Source organism: Ptychodera flava, chromosome 7, assembly GCF_041260155.1.
Source record: "Ptychodera flava strain L36383 chromosome 7, AS_Pfla_20210202, whole genome shotgun sequence".
In the NCBI taxonomy this organism is placed as follows: domain Eukaryota; kingdom Metazoa; phylum Hemichordata; class Enteropneusta; family Ptychoderidae; genus Ptychodera; species Ptychodera flava.
In genome coordinates this window covers 35,052,955-35,070,697 of record NC_091934.1, presented here as the reverse complement: position 1 = coordinate 35,070,697, position 17,743 = coordinate 35,052,955, and positions in this window count along the sequence as shown.

Here is a 17,743-nt window from a genome sequence, read left to right as displayed (position 1 = left end):
TCCGACCTCCCAGGCAGTAAATAGTGACCGCTCCTTCAGTAGAGTTTTCACAGTTGTGAAAATCGAGATTTAAATTGATAATGTCCGCCTATTATGATCAACAATCAGTTTATGATAACAGAGTATATGATTGGCTCATTTGAACTTTCCCAGCACACAAGAAATTTAATAGTCTCGCTTGGCTGGAGACGTTTTGAGACCGGTCAAAAATCGCCATTTTCGGCAATGTGGAAGAATGATAGGTGAATTAGAGCTAACGAAAACGTTCTTGTCGTCGGAAGTGAATTAGGTGTGAGTGTGACCCAGCAGGTAGCACAGCTTGAGGAAGTTACAGTACTTGAATTTACATTTGGTAGAGTGTTTCAAGCAAAATTTTCAGCTAACACACAACAAGAAACACCAGAGACTTGTGTTGGTTCAATACATATAGCTTTAAGTAACATGATAGGTATCTTGTGTCCTTCTATGATTTTGTTAAACTTAACTACTCTCAACCACAGAGGGGAAAAGATAATCGCGGGATATAGTTTTGAAAAACCTGACAACAAAAACTCAGAGTTGATAAATAAAATACCGACAGGTCAGATAATTATTCCCCCCCAAAAAAAAACACTCCAAAAACAAATTCTCTGCGCACTTCAAGTTGTGCTCTTACATTGGTAGTATTTCCTTACAGCGAAATGGGTTCAAAGTCGATATGACCCAAAGGGAGCAAAACTTAAAGGAGTTAGAGGCAAAGATGGTCATATAGAAAACTTAATTAAGTGGTGAAATATCATACTTTCTGTATGTAATTAGGCGAAGAACAACATTTTCAGCGTAGGACATTTAAGATGTATAGCAGTATTATCACCATTTTCTGTCACGAAATAATGTCCTTCACCATATTCAGCACTAAAAACATTTGTCCTTTACCCTGTAAGTTGCAGTGAAAATACTGGTCTTCACTAAATTCTGCACTAATAACGTTGACCTTCATCCCATTTGCAGTTAAAATGCTGGCATGCAACCTATTTTTTTACGGACAACACAGTCCATCACCCTACTCTTGAGAGGTAACGCTGTCCTTACTGAATTCTGGACTGAAAATACTGTTGTCGTCCTTTCTGTCCTCAGAAATAACTATCCTCCACAGTCCTTCACTGTCCTTCGTTTTGGTCTCACCCCGAAAAGGTACATTAATTCGTATTATATTGCCAAGAATTGAGTTAATTCATCATGACTGAACATAAGTTTAGGCCTAAGTCAATCTTGTTGGCAAAATTGCAGAGTAACCGATAAAACGTTCACCTGTCAGATACACATGTATTTGTTGATCTACCAATTATGCAGCCACGTCGTAATGTTTTACCTCCTGAATGTTTGAATAATACGTGTCAAAAACAGTAAGCACTCTAGCATGATTAAAGTGACACTTAACATATAAATGTACCGTTATAGTATAATGATAAAAACATGCGAAGTGGTCAATGAGGGCAATATTGGTTTGTTTGTTATTTGTGTTTTTTTAGGGGGAGTGCAATACGATGCAGAATCTCTTCGTGTGATCTTTTAGTTTGTATGATTTTCTTTTGATAATTGAAGCCATGTTAATACGCCAGAATTTGGCAGAAATTGCCAATAAGCATGGCAGTCGAGAGAGCCCAGTAGGCAGAGTTTTGTTTTGACGCAAAGAAATAATGAACGGTGCCTGGCACAATAGCTTGGACATTCGTACACGTGCGAGTATGTGCACATTTTACCACTCAAAGTTTTTACCCGGTATCGCAAGACCGCGCGCGGTCGGCGTCAGAAACACGCAGTGCCAGCAAAGGATCACTCGTCCCTCCAATGAGTATCTATCAGGGGTGACGGACTGGCGCCCTCCAAATAACAAATCTTTATCATCAAAATCAAAGAACAGAACTGCCAATTTATGTTACGTCTTCAATAACGCATAAAATATTACTTACGCGTCGCAATATTTAATATGCAATAATTGCAATGCTTTTTGAAAAAGATAAATCGATTCAAACAAAATGGAAAACAAAACAATGTGCATAACTGTGAATGTGTCGAGCGAACGAACAATCACAAATCAACTTGTCCGGAAAAAAATCGGTCATCATGATATCAGGTTTGTAAAGAGCGCCCTCCTAAGTGACATCATCAAGATTAAATCAAGAGAAATCCAAGCTAAGTTACTGCCGTCACCTACCTAAATCTGAACTTTCAACACATATCTTATTCAGCAAATAATGTGGAGCTGACTCACAGCCTTTTCAGCATTCAGCCACTACTGCGTTTGTGCAATCAACAAAGAACATATTTTTGTCACGTTAGGTTTGTATTTCTTTTTGAATAACAACGACCAGCGATTTTGATAGTACAGGTACACGATTCCTCTTCAATTTAAGCATTGTATTCAGACACTGCGCGATTTGACGAAAGTTGCAATAGAACGGCGATACGGGTACATTTATATATTATTGTAGTGATATACATGGATGTAAAACTTAATGGGTTTTACCCGTAAACAGCCCGGTTGTGAACTTTTCCATTGGCGGCAACTTTAATGCAGTGAGCCAAGCAGTACCAGTATACCCAATACAATTCTCAACCAAAGCAATTTTGCCACTGCTTTTTTATTCTTTGAACACAATGATTTGCGTCCTTCCTAGGATACGATTGTATAACATCAACCAGGACTACACTCGTTTCAAAGACATTATATATATATATATATATATATATATATATATATATATATATATATATATATTATATATATGTATATATATTTATTACACCTCACGTATTATTCAGGTACTGTGATTGGCTGAGCCTCACTCACGTGATATAGAACAAAAAGTGATAGAACATGGCTTAGGTGATATAGCCCTGTCGCGTGCGCTGATATAGCCCTGTCGCGTGCAGTGATATAGCCCGCTACCACGTTCTGGAATACCGCGCGTCCTTTCTGCGCGTACCACATCATCGCGTACATTTGCTTGGTATTTTCTGTAAAGCAATGGTTTTTGAGCACCATCCCTTGGGCGGATAAGGAACAAATCGTGATCTTGCCCTCGCTGGCGTGTGTTATTATTTAAATATATATATATATATATATATATATATATATATATATATATATATATATATATATATATATATATATATTTATATATATATATGCGGTAGTCCCGCGTCCACAGACTACCAACTTTTCCCTGGGGCTACCAAAACCCATGAAATGGTAGCCCACAGGGACTACCAAAGCCTGAGACATGAAATTACTTAGTGGGTGACATGATGTTGATCGCTGTGAGATGACCGACACTCATACAGTCAACCCAGTTGGACACAGAAAGGCCAAACTATGACTTTGTTATGCAAATTTAAATGCGACAGTGCAGTCAAATTTGTCGCAACAAACTTTCAATAAAATATCATTATCTGAACTGATGTACTTGGATGACAGGCTCGGGAAATGATGGCAAATGAAAATTCATTTCCATAGTTATTCAATCACAATGTATCAACTACAATTAAACACAAAATTATTCAAACTGCAAAGAAAAAGCTGTCGGGCCATTCACAAATTACGCTTTCCGAAGTGTACGAGATCATCTCATGATAGTGTACTATGGTGGAGAAATATAGCCAAAATTGCCACGAAAGTATAAGGAACATGACTGTACCAAGTTGTTATCCTGAAATTTATAGCCAATCTTTTTATAGCCATGTTATGTTTACACATGCTGAGTGAAAATTCGTTGTCATGGCGAACATCAAAATCTGCATATAAGCTCTGCGTATGTGTGAATTGGTCGTGAATCTTTAATACTATTGTATAGCGTGTCAGATGGCCACCAAATATGTATGTATGTATGTATGTATGTATGTATGTATGTATGTATGTATGTATGTATGTATGTATGTATGTATGGTATGTATGTATGTATGTATGTATGTATGTGTGTGGTGTGTGTGGGTAGGTAGGTGGCTGGATGGATGGACATCCGTCCACACATCAAAAACTCAAAAAACCACAGCACCTACCATGTTAGTATTTGGTGTTCAGATGCATCAGGGTTGGAGATGTTAATGTAATAAAATTAATATAACAGTGTCAAATATGCAAATGAGGTGAAAAAATTGAAAATCCTGCAAATTGGTGAAACTTGCTTTAGATTGCTATAAACACTGAAATGATCCTGAAAGACTAACTGAATATCTGCACCATCCCTCACTTATACTAAAATGATTGTATCTAGAAGATACAATCAAGAATATCTATCGATATGCTGTCACTGTTCTAAAAATATATTCACTTGTAGTAAACATGGCCTCCTAAAACGTCCTAAACTGAACTAATTAAACTCAAGGCTATGGAGGAGAATGACCTTCAACATATCACTTTCGGAATATTCTAGAGTATGGTAATTAAACTCAGGTCATGGATGGGAGAGAATGACCTACATAAAATCCCAATTCTTCAGGAAAAAAGAAAATATTTCAAAGAAAAATATCTTCCTTTTTACACAAGTGATATAAAAGTGCGAACAAAAATAAACTCTAAATACGAGAGTGAGAGACAGTCTGCAATTAAAGTGTCTTTGTCCTTGATATGTTTGATGTAAAGGTTAAACTCCTGTAACATTCAACTCGATCTTAATGATCTCAGATTTTTAACTTTATTTCTTTTCTGCAGAAAAACAAGAGGGTTTTGATAAATATAAACAACTATCGACAGAAACATAAACTTCAAAATGCTGTAAACTAATTAAAGATAAACGCTCTTTTTCAATTATGGTAGAGTAGTTTTCTGGGATTTGTTAAATTCGCGTGAAAAATGGTAGACAGGATGATCTCTCCCATTACCATCCTCTTGCAATAGAACAGCACCAGCAGTCACATTACTTCCAACCTTAATTATTCTTTTCACATTAATAACATTGTTTCTAGAGCCTTCAAATCTCTTGGTTTTATAAGCGTCTCTGCCAGCCATTCAATGACATTTCAGCAATTATTTCTCTGTATTTTGTTTATGTAAGATCTATTCTAGAGTATGGCTCTGTTGTGTGGTCACCCCACCAGCAGGGCCTGTCAGAAAAAATTGAGCGAGTACAAATTAAGTTTGTGAAATACATTTGTCGCAAACTCAATGTTCACTGCAGTAAATCCAGCTACCCATTTTATTGCAGAATTCTGAACATTCCTAAGTTACACAATAGAAGACTAACCCTTGACATGTGCTTTTTATACAAAATAATCCATTCACATTATGATTCACCAAATATTCTAAATCAAATCTGCTTTTATGCCCCCAGTAGAAATTTACGCAAGAAACCCCTTTTAAACCAGACTTGTGTTCTGTTAATTGCAGAAAATTCTCGACAGTGCCTAGATGCATGTCTGTTTTTAACGATATCTCTTTTAAATGTAATATAGATATTTTTTCAACGCTCTGTTGTTTTAAAACTATTTTATCAAGTCATTTTAACAGTTCTCTTTTTTGATTCGTGTATGTTTTTTCACTTTAATGTAACGTGTTACTTTAATGGTTGTCTTGTACATTTGTCATGTGATGATGTGACTTTTTTGTTTCGCAGATCTGTTAGTGGGTTTGCCCGTTGATCTGTGTATAAAATAAAATAAAATAAAATAAAATAAAATCTACCGCTAATTTTAATGGCAAACTGACACTAGCGTAGACAAGACTGGAGCACTTTGAAGTACTGCTTTGAGTGTATCAAATGTCTGTTACCACTCCTCTTTTTAAGTAAGTCAAAGGCTCGGTAATGGTGAAAGAAATTTTGACAAAATTTCCTGTAGTAACCAGCCATACCGAGGAAGCCCATCAGGCGTCTCTGCAATTTGGTGCGGGAAAGCTTGAAAGGCACTGATTTTGGCGTTGGCAGGCTTTTCCTCACCCTTTTCTATAGTATGTCCAAGGTAAGTCACCCTTGCCCAACCGGACTCAGATATGGCGAGACTGACAGTAAACGTTGCTTTGTTCGTCCCCTCGGAAAACTTTCCTATGAATTTTATGTGTTCTTCCCATTTGTCACTGTACAAAACAACATCATCCACGTAGGCTTCATATTCTTGTAATCCGGATATTACTTCATTCATTATCCATTTAAATGTGGCCGGTGAGCTCCTTTTTCCAAATGGCATTACCTGGTTCTGAAACAATCCGTCAGGTGTAACAAAGGCGGATATTTCACAAGCACGATCCGTCAGAGGGACTTGCCAGAATCCCTTGAGTAGATCAACTTTTGTGATATACTTGGCTTGTCCCACTCGGTCGATGCAGTAATAAACCCCTGGGTTGGAAAAGTGTCTGTCTTTTCGTGAGTATACACTTTCCTGTAGTCAGTACACATATGGTAGCTTTGATCAGCTTTTGGCACAAGATGCATGTTGGACTCCATTTGCTATCACTGTGTTCTACAAAGTTACTATCTAGCAGGTGTCTGACTTCCTAGAAAATTTCTCTTTCTTTGTATTCAGTCTGTATGGATGTTGTTTCACATGCTACATGTCGCCAACATCAACATCGTGATACATGATGTTTATTTTCGTTTAAACATCTCTGAACAAGTGTTCATATTCGTGGAACATTTCTTTCATCTGTTGTTCTTGCGAAGGCTGAAGATGTGCCAACTTAGAGCCAAGATTTTCTAGGATTTCTGGAGTTTGACCGATCCCAGCTTTGAAATTAGAGTATCTTTACTAAATTGAGCTTCACTATTGCCACCTTGACTGCTTTGAATGGTCTACAATGACAAGTTGTTTTACAGTTACTGTAGAATTGTTCCTATCTAAATATGGCTAAATCATATTTATGTGGCATTACTAATTTTGTTTTCGCCTGTCAGTAGTTATGAGTATGTATTTGAGTGTTTAATTTCGTATCGAGGAGATAATGACCAAAAATAACGTGAAGGTATAATTGTGATTATTTTCCTTCATATCAATGTTTCTCTTATCAAAACAGTTGGTCATGATAATATTTTTTAAAGTTTGATGAAATCGCTCGAAAACACCCTGGGCTTTGTGGGTGATAGGCAGAGGACCTATACTGTTTAATACTTATCTTATCAATGACTTGTTGAAAAATTCCAGAAGTTTGAATCTTGATCAAACTGGGCAGATTAAAGTGTCACTCCCACTTGGTAACATTTTTAAAACACATTTTTTAATGCCAACGGTCGATATTTTACGTGGCTACTGCGCGCGGATCGCGAGATATCGATAAAAATATGTCATTTCCCGAGCGTAGTTTTCACATCCCGAAGTTTCCCGAAGTTTTACGATCGTTTCTGATTATGACGCGAAATCCCCCGAAGGTTTGTTGTTGTGCTGATTGACGACATTCTAGGGAGTCCATAATAAGTTCGAACGACGCAATTTTACCTCCCACTGCAAAGACTTTATATACAGCATTATGCCTTTACCACAGGTCAGGTTTTGAAAAATTCTTAATAGCTTTGTCGTTGTCATTATTCTAAATCAGTTGTATTATGTTTTTAACCAATACCACATAAACATAAGTTTTGACGTGTTAAATATTAGCCGCCTCCGATGACTACATTTTGTCGTCTGCCACACAGTACGCGTGGTTCGCCGCGTGCGTGGTATGCGTCTATGCATTCCAGTGGTGGCCGCTATGTATCAACCACACGTAACTGGGCTAGTCACCTATGCGAATTCTGGTGGAATCAGCAAAAATTGTTTTTCGTTTTATCACCAAGTCAGTAAGACTCAGCTTTCTCCCACGGGGCATGGCCGATCACCGAGGCAAGTGGTACTGTGGCGTACAGCAGTGTCAGTGTAGACTCGTACTCCATAGCTTAGTTGACAATGGCCCCAGTGCCGAACGTTCGATGTTCGGAAGCTGAATTTAGGTGGGCCACCGGAATTCAAACTTTTACTTTTTTGAAGACATGTTTTTATCGATATCTCGCGATCCGCGCGCAGTCGCCACGTCAAATATCGACCGTTGGCACTAAAAATGTGTTTTAAAAATGTTACCAAATGGGAGTGCCACTTTAAGGAAGGCTAAATAAAGTGAAAAATTTGGCAAAAGCTTTCAATATAATAGTTTTTGCCTTTATGTTTCTCAATGGCATGGCTTCATTGAATCGAGAGGATGTACACATTATTGTCAACATGATCTCATTTCCTGATCTAGTTTTTGGGTAAGGGCCTATCACAGATTATAAGTATCCTACTAAACGGTGCTTGAAATGCAGGGATTGGCTGTAAAGGGGCCTTTGGAATGTTTTGATTGGTTTTCCTACCATTTGACATATATGACGTCAAAACAAATTCAATAATCCAAGTCATGCAAAGTAGTATAAATATCAAAAGAAAAAAATTACAAGATAATGGAGGACCATGTTGAACCACGAATACAATTATAAGTGGTGGTACCAGGTGTCTGGAATGGGTAAGCGTACCCTGCTAGCACATGTGTGACAAGTTTAAAGAAACGCGCTACATCCTTCCTGAGATTAGTCCATTGAAAATGACTAGGAATTTGTGATCGATCTTTAAGACTCCTAAATGACCAACCCAGGAAATGTAATGGGCAAGGCACAATATTTCAGCACAATAGGATTATGAACAACTACTTGATGTTTGATTGCCAAATCATCATCAACCAAGACATCTAGAGGTCTCCATTTATGCATGAGACTACCAGACCTTGAATAATAGCAAACAGGACTATCTGCAGTTTCAGCTTCGTCATCAATCCTGTCAAACCTAACACAAAATATCTATGTCTTTGTGCTGTTCTTCATATAACCTGATCTAGAAAATTAAAGTTTTACTGAATGTTTCAGATCCATGAGGGATAATGGTCTGATCCGTATCGAACACCTCAGTGAGAAAGGTATCCTTCAAGTCAACGTCTGAGATCTGGGATGTCATTTTTGAGAATATTATGACTCTCGCAAGATCTCTTCAACATGGCTTGAGCAACGGCAAATGCAGGATACAAAATCAGAATTTCCTGTTGAATTGACTCGCGATCCTGATTTAAACTAGGTTTATTGGGCACAATTTGATTTGTAAAGACCTTGTCCCCAGCAAAGTCGTTTCCAAGAAGGTAAATCCCTTCAAATAACAAAAAGTCTAATACCTAACATCACAAGTCTAGAAATAAAGGCCAAAGACAAATGGATATTATGGAAAGGAGCAAGCATGTAGTCGATAAAATCTACCCCAGGTTATAAGAACTTTACAACCTGAAAATGATTTTCAGAAAAGGGAAGGGTATCAACCAACAAAGGAGATTGGGAAGCCCTGGTATCTCTAAATGTTGGCACGAGTGGCGGAAGACAAATCACTGGCAAGTGATACTGAACCAACATTAATTAATAGTGCGAAAATATCCATAATGCTATCATGAGAAGAATAGACCTTGACCTCATTGACTGAGGATAAGAGGGGTTTTGCAGTTGCACACATTATTAGACTCTAATTGAGTTGATGAAGAAATAAAGCCGGTGGCTTAGATCCACTTTGACCACTTTGACCTTCACGTTTTCTTTTCAATTTGAAACAATCTGACATTAAATGGCCGTCTTCTTACAATAATTACAAGAAAGTGTACCGAACTGTTTGTCAGAAGGAGATTGAGACTTGGGATCTGATGATGTGGAGTGTTACTTGAATTCTGTGAATTGTTATCATTTGATTTTCTATTCTCTATTGAGAAATTCTTTGATTAAGAAAGGTGTTAAAGTTTCCTGCACTGTTTCTGTATAAAAAGGACTGGGATGGTTTGCAGACGAATGAAATTTCATGGGTCGATGAATAATCATCAGCCAAATGTGCGGCAGCTTCTAACGTATCTGCCTTTATTTCATTGATAAAATTTCTTGATGTCACTTCGAATACATCTTTTAAATTCCTCACTCAAAATGAGGTGCCGTAAAGTGGCATGATCTTCACAAACTTTCTCAGACACTCATGATCAAACAATTTTTCTTTTGTTCGTCCAAATTCAACACAAGTTTTATCTTTCAGTCTCTCACAGTCTCTAAATTTCTGACGATAAGTTTCCGGAACAATTCATTGCCCTTGAGGATTAATTCCTTCACAGAATCGTAATCTGAAGCTTGTCCTACTGACAATTGAATGTATATTTCTCTGGTTTTACCCACCAAAGCATCCTGCAAAAAGCATAGACCAGAACCTTCAAGGCCAATTGGACTCTGTGCAGTTTTCTCAAAATGAAGGAAATATTTGTCAACATCCTTTTTGTGGAAGGGTGGAACTAATCTGAAGAATTTGGTGATATCAAATGTGTATGAAGTGGACATTTTTCATGGATTTTCTATCTTTAAACGCTTTAATTCTATATGTAGTTATTGCTCTTCTAACTGACATTGTTTTGTCGTTCCTGTTTTTATCCTCTCTCTTCTTTTTCCCTCTTTTTTCGAATCTTTTCTGCCTTTTGTCTGTCTGTTTGTTTTCCATTTACAATTCTTTTTCTCTTTGTGCTTCTTGCATTTATGTTTGTCATTGTTTTTCTTATATTTCCAATTCCAATTCGTTGAGTTCAAAATTTTTCTGCATTTCTAATTCTAATTTATTGAGTTCAATGGTGGATTCTGGCACATAATCTCTCATGGAGGATTCCTTAAATTCGTTTAAACTAACTAAATGTTTACAATATTGTACTGAATTTTCTTCTTCCCCATAGATTTTTAATGTAAACTTTAAGAAAGTTGGCCAATGTAAGTAGGTCGTCTTTCCCAAGAGACTTTAAATGTGCCCTGATCAAGGTCGTCCTCCATAAATCCCTCTGAATTCAAACCACATGAAATAGTTAAAATACCCTGGACAAGCCCCTAGTTTTTGGTCCGACAGAAAAGGCGGTGAAGTCAGCAATTATATTTAAATAAATTTATTGAAACTAATTACTAAGTACATACTGTAGTAAGATTACAGGCCAATTCATCAACTGTAAAATGTGAAGCTCCAAAATTTTCACCTGATTTGATTGTTAATCCTTTGCACCCTAGGGCCTTTGGTAAAAAATAGTGACCCTTCAAAACTGTTTGTAGAAAAAGAGTGACCCCCTCCTAAATTATCATGTTTAAAGAAGAGTGACACTTCCCCTGCACGTCACAGTCTATATTAAATGATATCTTAATTGACATATAAGTTTTATTGACATTGGAACTTCCAAAGAATATAAACTTTACAAATGATCAGTCTGGTGAAATTTCAATATCATATTTGTTTTTCATATCAGCTCTTTAAACATAATATTCTCATCACGTACTTTTATATCTATTGTCAAACATTATAAAGCACAGATTGAGCTAATTTTGTATTGGAAAAATAATTCATTTTCCTTCATAGACTACAATGTAAAGTGAATCACCATTTCCGTTAAATTCCAAATCAAACATTTTTCGGGTACAAATGCGCTTGTAACCATCCAAGTCTGATCAAGTACGCTAAAATCAATAACCAGGCATCTATAAATACAAAGATTAAGCTAGTTTTGTTTTGGAAAAATTGTGAATAGTTTCCTAATAGTCTACAATATTGCCCACAAATGCACTTGTAACCACTCTAATCTAATTAAGTACATTAATATCAATAATCTTCCATCTATAAATACACAGGTTTAGCTAGCTTTGCATTGGAAAAAATATATAAATAGTTTCCTCACAGACTACAATAGTGAATCAACATTTCGGTGAAATTCCAAAATCAAATTTATTGCGCACACAAGCAGTTGTAACCACCCGTGTCTTATAAAGTACATTAATATCAAATATCAAGTGTCTATAAATACACAGCTTAAAGGGACATAAGCTGTAACTTCTGACAAGTTTTTTAGTATTCTGCTTCTGTATATCAACTACCGTGTCGGACCCTAAATCCGTTGGTCATGTTGAAATTTCGAGTATTATTTTTGTCAACACAGTTTGTATGTGTATAGTGATCATTGTTTATTGTTTATAAACGAAATTTAGTCCGGACTTGAATACAATTTTCAACAATAACAATGTAGACTATACTCATATAAGTTGTTTTTTAATGCTAAATGTTTGGCATAAAATTACAGTTTGGGGATTCAATGCTGAAAGTGTAGGCAAACCAAAAGACAACAGTTCTGAAAAACTAGCCAAACTTACAGCTTATGGAGCTTTAAGCTTGTTTTATATTGGACAAATATTGTTCATAGTTTCCTCATAGACTACAATGTATAGTGAATCAGCATTTCAGTGTGATTCAAAAACCAAATTTCTTGTACACATATGCATTTGTAACCAAACTATGCTTATCAGTACATTTATATCTGTATTCAATGATCAAACACCTATAAATGCACCGATGTTGCCAGTCTTGTAAAGTTTATGGAAACAAAAAATGTTCATTGTTTCTCATAGGCTTGCATGTATAGTTTGTCAACACGTTGGTGAAATTCCAAATTTCTTTTAGCTATGTACTTGTAACCACCCTATTCTTATCAAGTATATTTATATCAATTATAAAACGTTTATAAATGCACGGATATTGCCTGTTTTATATTGCATAAAAATGCTCATAGTTTTCTCATACTCCCAGGGACCAAAATGGAGCATCTACATGGTTACATATCTCATCATTCAATGATGCACAGACACGGGCACACCATTGTTCTCCGACTTGTGAATGAATAGTCATCAGTCAAACTGACTCATCAGAACCGATTATACACGAAAGATGCAGGCTACCTCTCCAAATTTGACAATCAGTCAAGTCACTCATCAGAATAACTCATTAAACAGTACTTGTCCCATCGGTGCTCTATTTGTTATTCCTGGTTGTTGAAACGTATGGATTTACAAAGTCGAAGATTTGTGCAAACACTTTGTACGACACTATATTTGTAAAAATTGGAGCTCTTTTCCAAGTATCCATAAGTGTTAGAAAGTTACATCGTGAACATGGCATGACACTTATTTCTCTTGGTCAGCTTCAAATTTTATATTTGTGAACAAGTGCTCTTTTGTTCTTGTTATCACCTGTTCAGAGAGAATAAAGCCATCTTTGTATTCTGTTTCACATACGTTTTGGTCAATTCTGTGGGTTTTTTGCCAAAACTCCATACAAGCCTCGTAAAATTTGAACCCCCCAAATAAAATAAAAATAAAACCATTTATTGCAAAATTGACCCCAACAAACGGTTGTGTATAAGTCAGTCGCCTCATTTCCACCGACCTCCATCCCCATACAAATGAATGTCCCGTAATGTACCAGGCTGCATGGTGTTGTATATGTGTGTGTCCAACAGTTGCCAATCATTACGTACTTCAACGGACCTTAAGTGTGTTAAGATGCACTGGACATTATCAATGTTCCAAACTAGGGCCTATGGAAGTCATTAAATATCGTATGTACACTCAATCTGGCCTGTCACATGTAACAAAGTGTAGCACAGTAGCCACCGACGCTATTTTCCGTAATTTGCATAACTCGTTAGTTTCGCTTGGGGCATCATGTACACAATGACATCAAAACGAATAGCAGCATAACTTACCCCCGAAAAATTGATTCGTAGCCCGTTTCTGAATCAGGCAGCGAGAATATGGTGAGAAGCAACAACAAAGCTGTGATTAAGCTTGTTGATATCGGTGAAAAGCATTGACGTTGCTACAGGTGAGAATTTTTAAGCAAACGTGCATATTATGTCGGCGCTAGGTTAAGAAATGTATACCTCCACCCGGCCAACTGCCAGTAGCGCCGTTAACACACGTACTAGTACCAAAGCTAGCAGAATAGTATTTTGCCGTTCTAGAAGAACCGAATCACAAAGCGTTGATTAGAGAGCAAACACATGACTAGCTTTGCACGTTGAAGGGCAGAATAACGTTAATCAGGTAGACATGTAAAACAGACAGTTCAAGTTTCAAATATGTGTTTGTGCTTGATTACATGAGTGCGATTATAACTGTTTGCGAAGTAGCAAGACAGTTTATGAGGCAAATATTTTTTCTAGCAATAGCCTTTTCTGATTTTTTATCCTTATCATGGAACAAAGGTACACAGAATAAAATATTCTCAAACTTTGGGCCTGAACGCCAAACGACGTTTGAAGACTAAATAATTCATAAATAGCGACCTCTTTTTTTAACTTTCACTTTCACTTCTCATAGGATTTTTAGCGAAGTAATTATCACAGTAATATCAATATTCAGTTAGAATTCTTCCCCTTTTCCTTCATTTTTTAAATTCCATAATTTCCTTTATCCTGTCTCGTCAATTCTAAACTATTTTCAATTTAAACGGGAAGTTACAGGACCGCAGGCGCACAATAGAGGATTATGACACAGCCATTGGCATATACTCGGGAGTTTTTGAATTCTTATAACATCGCCTTGACAGTACGTTAACCAAAGTATCAGTATTGTTTATTGTAGAGTTCTCCATAAGGCAGTATAATACGACTATATTGAATTACAAAGGATGAAAGTAAGAAGGCTATGGATATTATAAATTTATGACATTCTCCACGTAATGTTTCAAGAAACTCGAGCTGAGAATGACGAAATATTGAATGTTCACGAGGCAAACCCCAAAGAACATGATTTTATATGGTTATACCATTCAGCGAAACGAATCGAAAAAAAGAAAAGAAACAAAACAAGCGACTGAAAACGAAAGGAAACAAATATAAATATAGCTGCAAGCAGCGATGACCGGGTTTCGACACAAGTGGCAGCATTAGAGCATAAGAAAAATTAGATTGTGCGCATAATTAATAAAGAACAGGATTCAGTGTCATAAGGTCTCCCATCAAACCACATATGAAGTCTGAAGCACTTGTGGTTACCAAGTTGTGGACATATAGGTATATTTAAGGTCAAAGGTCATCGAGGTCACATGCCTTTTTGTCAAAAATTTTTTATTGCTAAGCTATCCCTATATACCAAATATCAGACCTCTAGCTCTATTGGCTGGCTCAGAATTAGATATGTGCATAATTAATTAGGTACAGGATGTGTGTCATAAGGTCTCCCATCATACCAAATATGAAGCGTGTAGCACTTGTGGTTACTGAGTTATGATCATATACTCATATTCAAGGTCAAAGGTCATCGAGGTCACATGACATTTTGTCAAAAAAATAGTATTGCTAAGTTATCCCTATATACCAAAAATCAGACGTCTAGCTCTATTGGCTGGCTCAGAATTAGATATGCGCATAATTAATGAGGTACAGGATGTGGTGTTCATAAGGTCTCCCATCATACCAAATATGAAGCATGTAGCACTTTCGGTTACTTAGTTATGGCCATATATGTACATTTTAGGTCAAGGTCATCGGGGTCACATGACATTTTGTCAAAAAAAATGTATTGCTAAGTTATCCCTATATACCAAAAATCAGACGTCTAGCTCTATTGGCTGGCTCAAAATTAGATATGCGCATAATTAATGAGGTACAGGATGTGGTGTCATAAGGTCTCCCATCATACCAAATATGAAGCGTGTAGCACTTGTGGTTACTTAGTTATGGCCATATATGTACATTTTAGGTCAAAGGTCATCGGGGTCACATGACATTTTGTCAAAAATAATGTATTGCTAAGTTATCCCTATATACCAAAAATCAGACCTCTAGCTCTATGGCTGGCTCAGAATTAGATATGCGCATAATTAATGAGGTACAGGATGTGATGTCATAAGGTATCCCATCATACCAAATATGAAGGATGTAGCACTTATGGTTAAATAGTTATGGCCATATATGTACATTTGAGGTCAAAGGTCATCGAGGTCACATGACATTTTGTCAAAAAAATTGTATTGCTAAGTTATCCCTATATACCAAAAATCAGACCTCTAGCTCTATTGGCTGGCTCAGAATTAGATATGCGCATAATTAATGAGGTACAGGATGTGGTGTCATAAGGTCTCCCATCATGCCAAATATGAAGGGTGTAGCACTTGTGGTTACTTAGTTATGGACATATACGTATTTTAAGGTCAAAGGTCATCGAGGTCACATGACATTTTGTCAAAAAAATTGTATTGTTAAGTTATCCCTATATACCAAAAATCAGACCTCTAGCTTTATTAGCTGGCTAAGAATTAGAAATGCGCATAATAAATGAGTTGCAGGAAGATTCAAGGTCAAAGGTCAAGTGGAATCCCCAAAATTGTGGAGTGCAATTTGGTCCCCTACTGGCCATTGTCCAATAGACGCTGGCTGTCTTGGACTTTAACATAGGCCAGAATAAGCCTTTGCCATAGCTTAGCTGCACAGGTAGAGGAAGGTCAAAGGTCATAGAAAAATCAGAAAAATAATACTTTAAAAATCTTCTTCTGAAAATTGGCAAATCCTGTGACTCTGATATTTGGCATGAAGGAGCAAGGCTATAAGGTCTAAAAAGTGACTTGAGCAGAATTTTGATTTATCATTTTTTATGCAAATGAAGTCAATTTTAAAGTTTATTTTCAAAATGGCCGAAAGGTCACGTGACCCCTGATTATGGTCATGTGATCAAAAATTTACTTTCGCAGACTTCTACCTATATGCCAAATTTGAAGACTCTAGGTCCAGCGGTGTTTGCTCCAGAGTTCCAAACGTGCGACAGAAGAAGAAGAAGAAGAATAATAATAAAAAACAGAACGATTACAATAGGGTTTCGCACCCATGGTGTCGAAACCCTAATAAAAGAGCGCTATAACCAAATAAAAGACCAGGTTATAGGTACTTTATAAAACGCCACACATTTATGTTGTATTATGTGATGGTTTTTAATATGTTTGATATTACACACAGTAACAATCCTTTGTGACAAGTGTAGTCGGTGATTACGCCATAGCGGTAACAGTAGTAACACTTTTTTTCAAAAAATATTCTAAGCATACCCAGCAACATCCTTGATTGCACTTGAATCTTTTTTTGTTGACGGGCTGTTCAAGTTCCTACACTGTTGAAATGGAAAATGACGGTTTTATAGAGAGGCTCGTCGCTCATCCTGGGCACTCAACTCCCGCCATTATTTCAAAGCTGCAGACGACACTGCTGTCACGCGACTTGTCACTTTTCCAAATTTGATCACACATCGTTTCCCGGGAAAAAAGTTTTTCCGGAAATACCCCCTGACGTCACTTTGGTCGATTCTGTGGCGACAAGATGTTTTCCGTCGCATGAACGTATTCTGGCGAATCGTAACACGGTATGAGCATGTGGCGTGTTGTAAAATTTATCATGTCCAATAGTTGGAAAAAAGTGGTACTATATCAAGGACTCTGGGGACAAATGCAATGGTTTGCTTTGAAGCATTAGTATTACGCAAAGTAACATATTGTCTAAGTTGAGGTGTTGCCAAAACTGTTAGGTGCAATTATCAGCTGAGCAGTAATTCTAGTCCATCAAGGAGAAATCAACTCTGCCGAAGTTGAAACATTGTCTTGCAGGAGGTAAGACGTAGTTAAAACAACTACACCTGAAAGCAAGTGATAAGACCTGGACAGTGCTTGGGCATATGTGGTGCCACTGGTGGTGTTGTTGTGACTAAGTCTAACCTCCTGCTATAGACAATGTTTCAACTTTTGCAGAGTTGATTTCTTATGATCGATTCATGTTACCGCTTTACACCTGATAGGGTTGGCAACACCTTGATTTAGACAACATGTCTAGTTCGTCTAATGCCACTGCTTCAAAGCATACCAATGTAAAAGATGTTACCCTGCTGGGTATCGTATGATGTGTCTGCTTTATTTACAA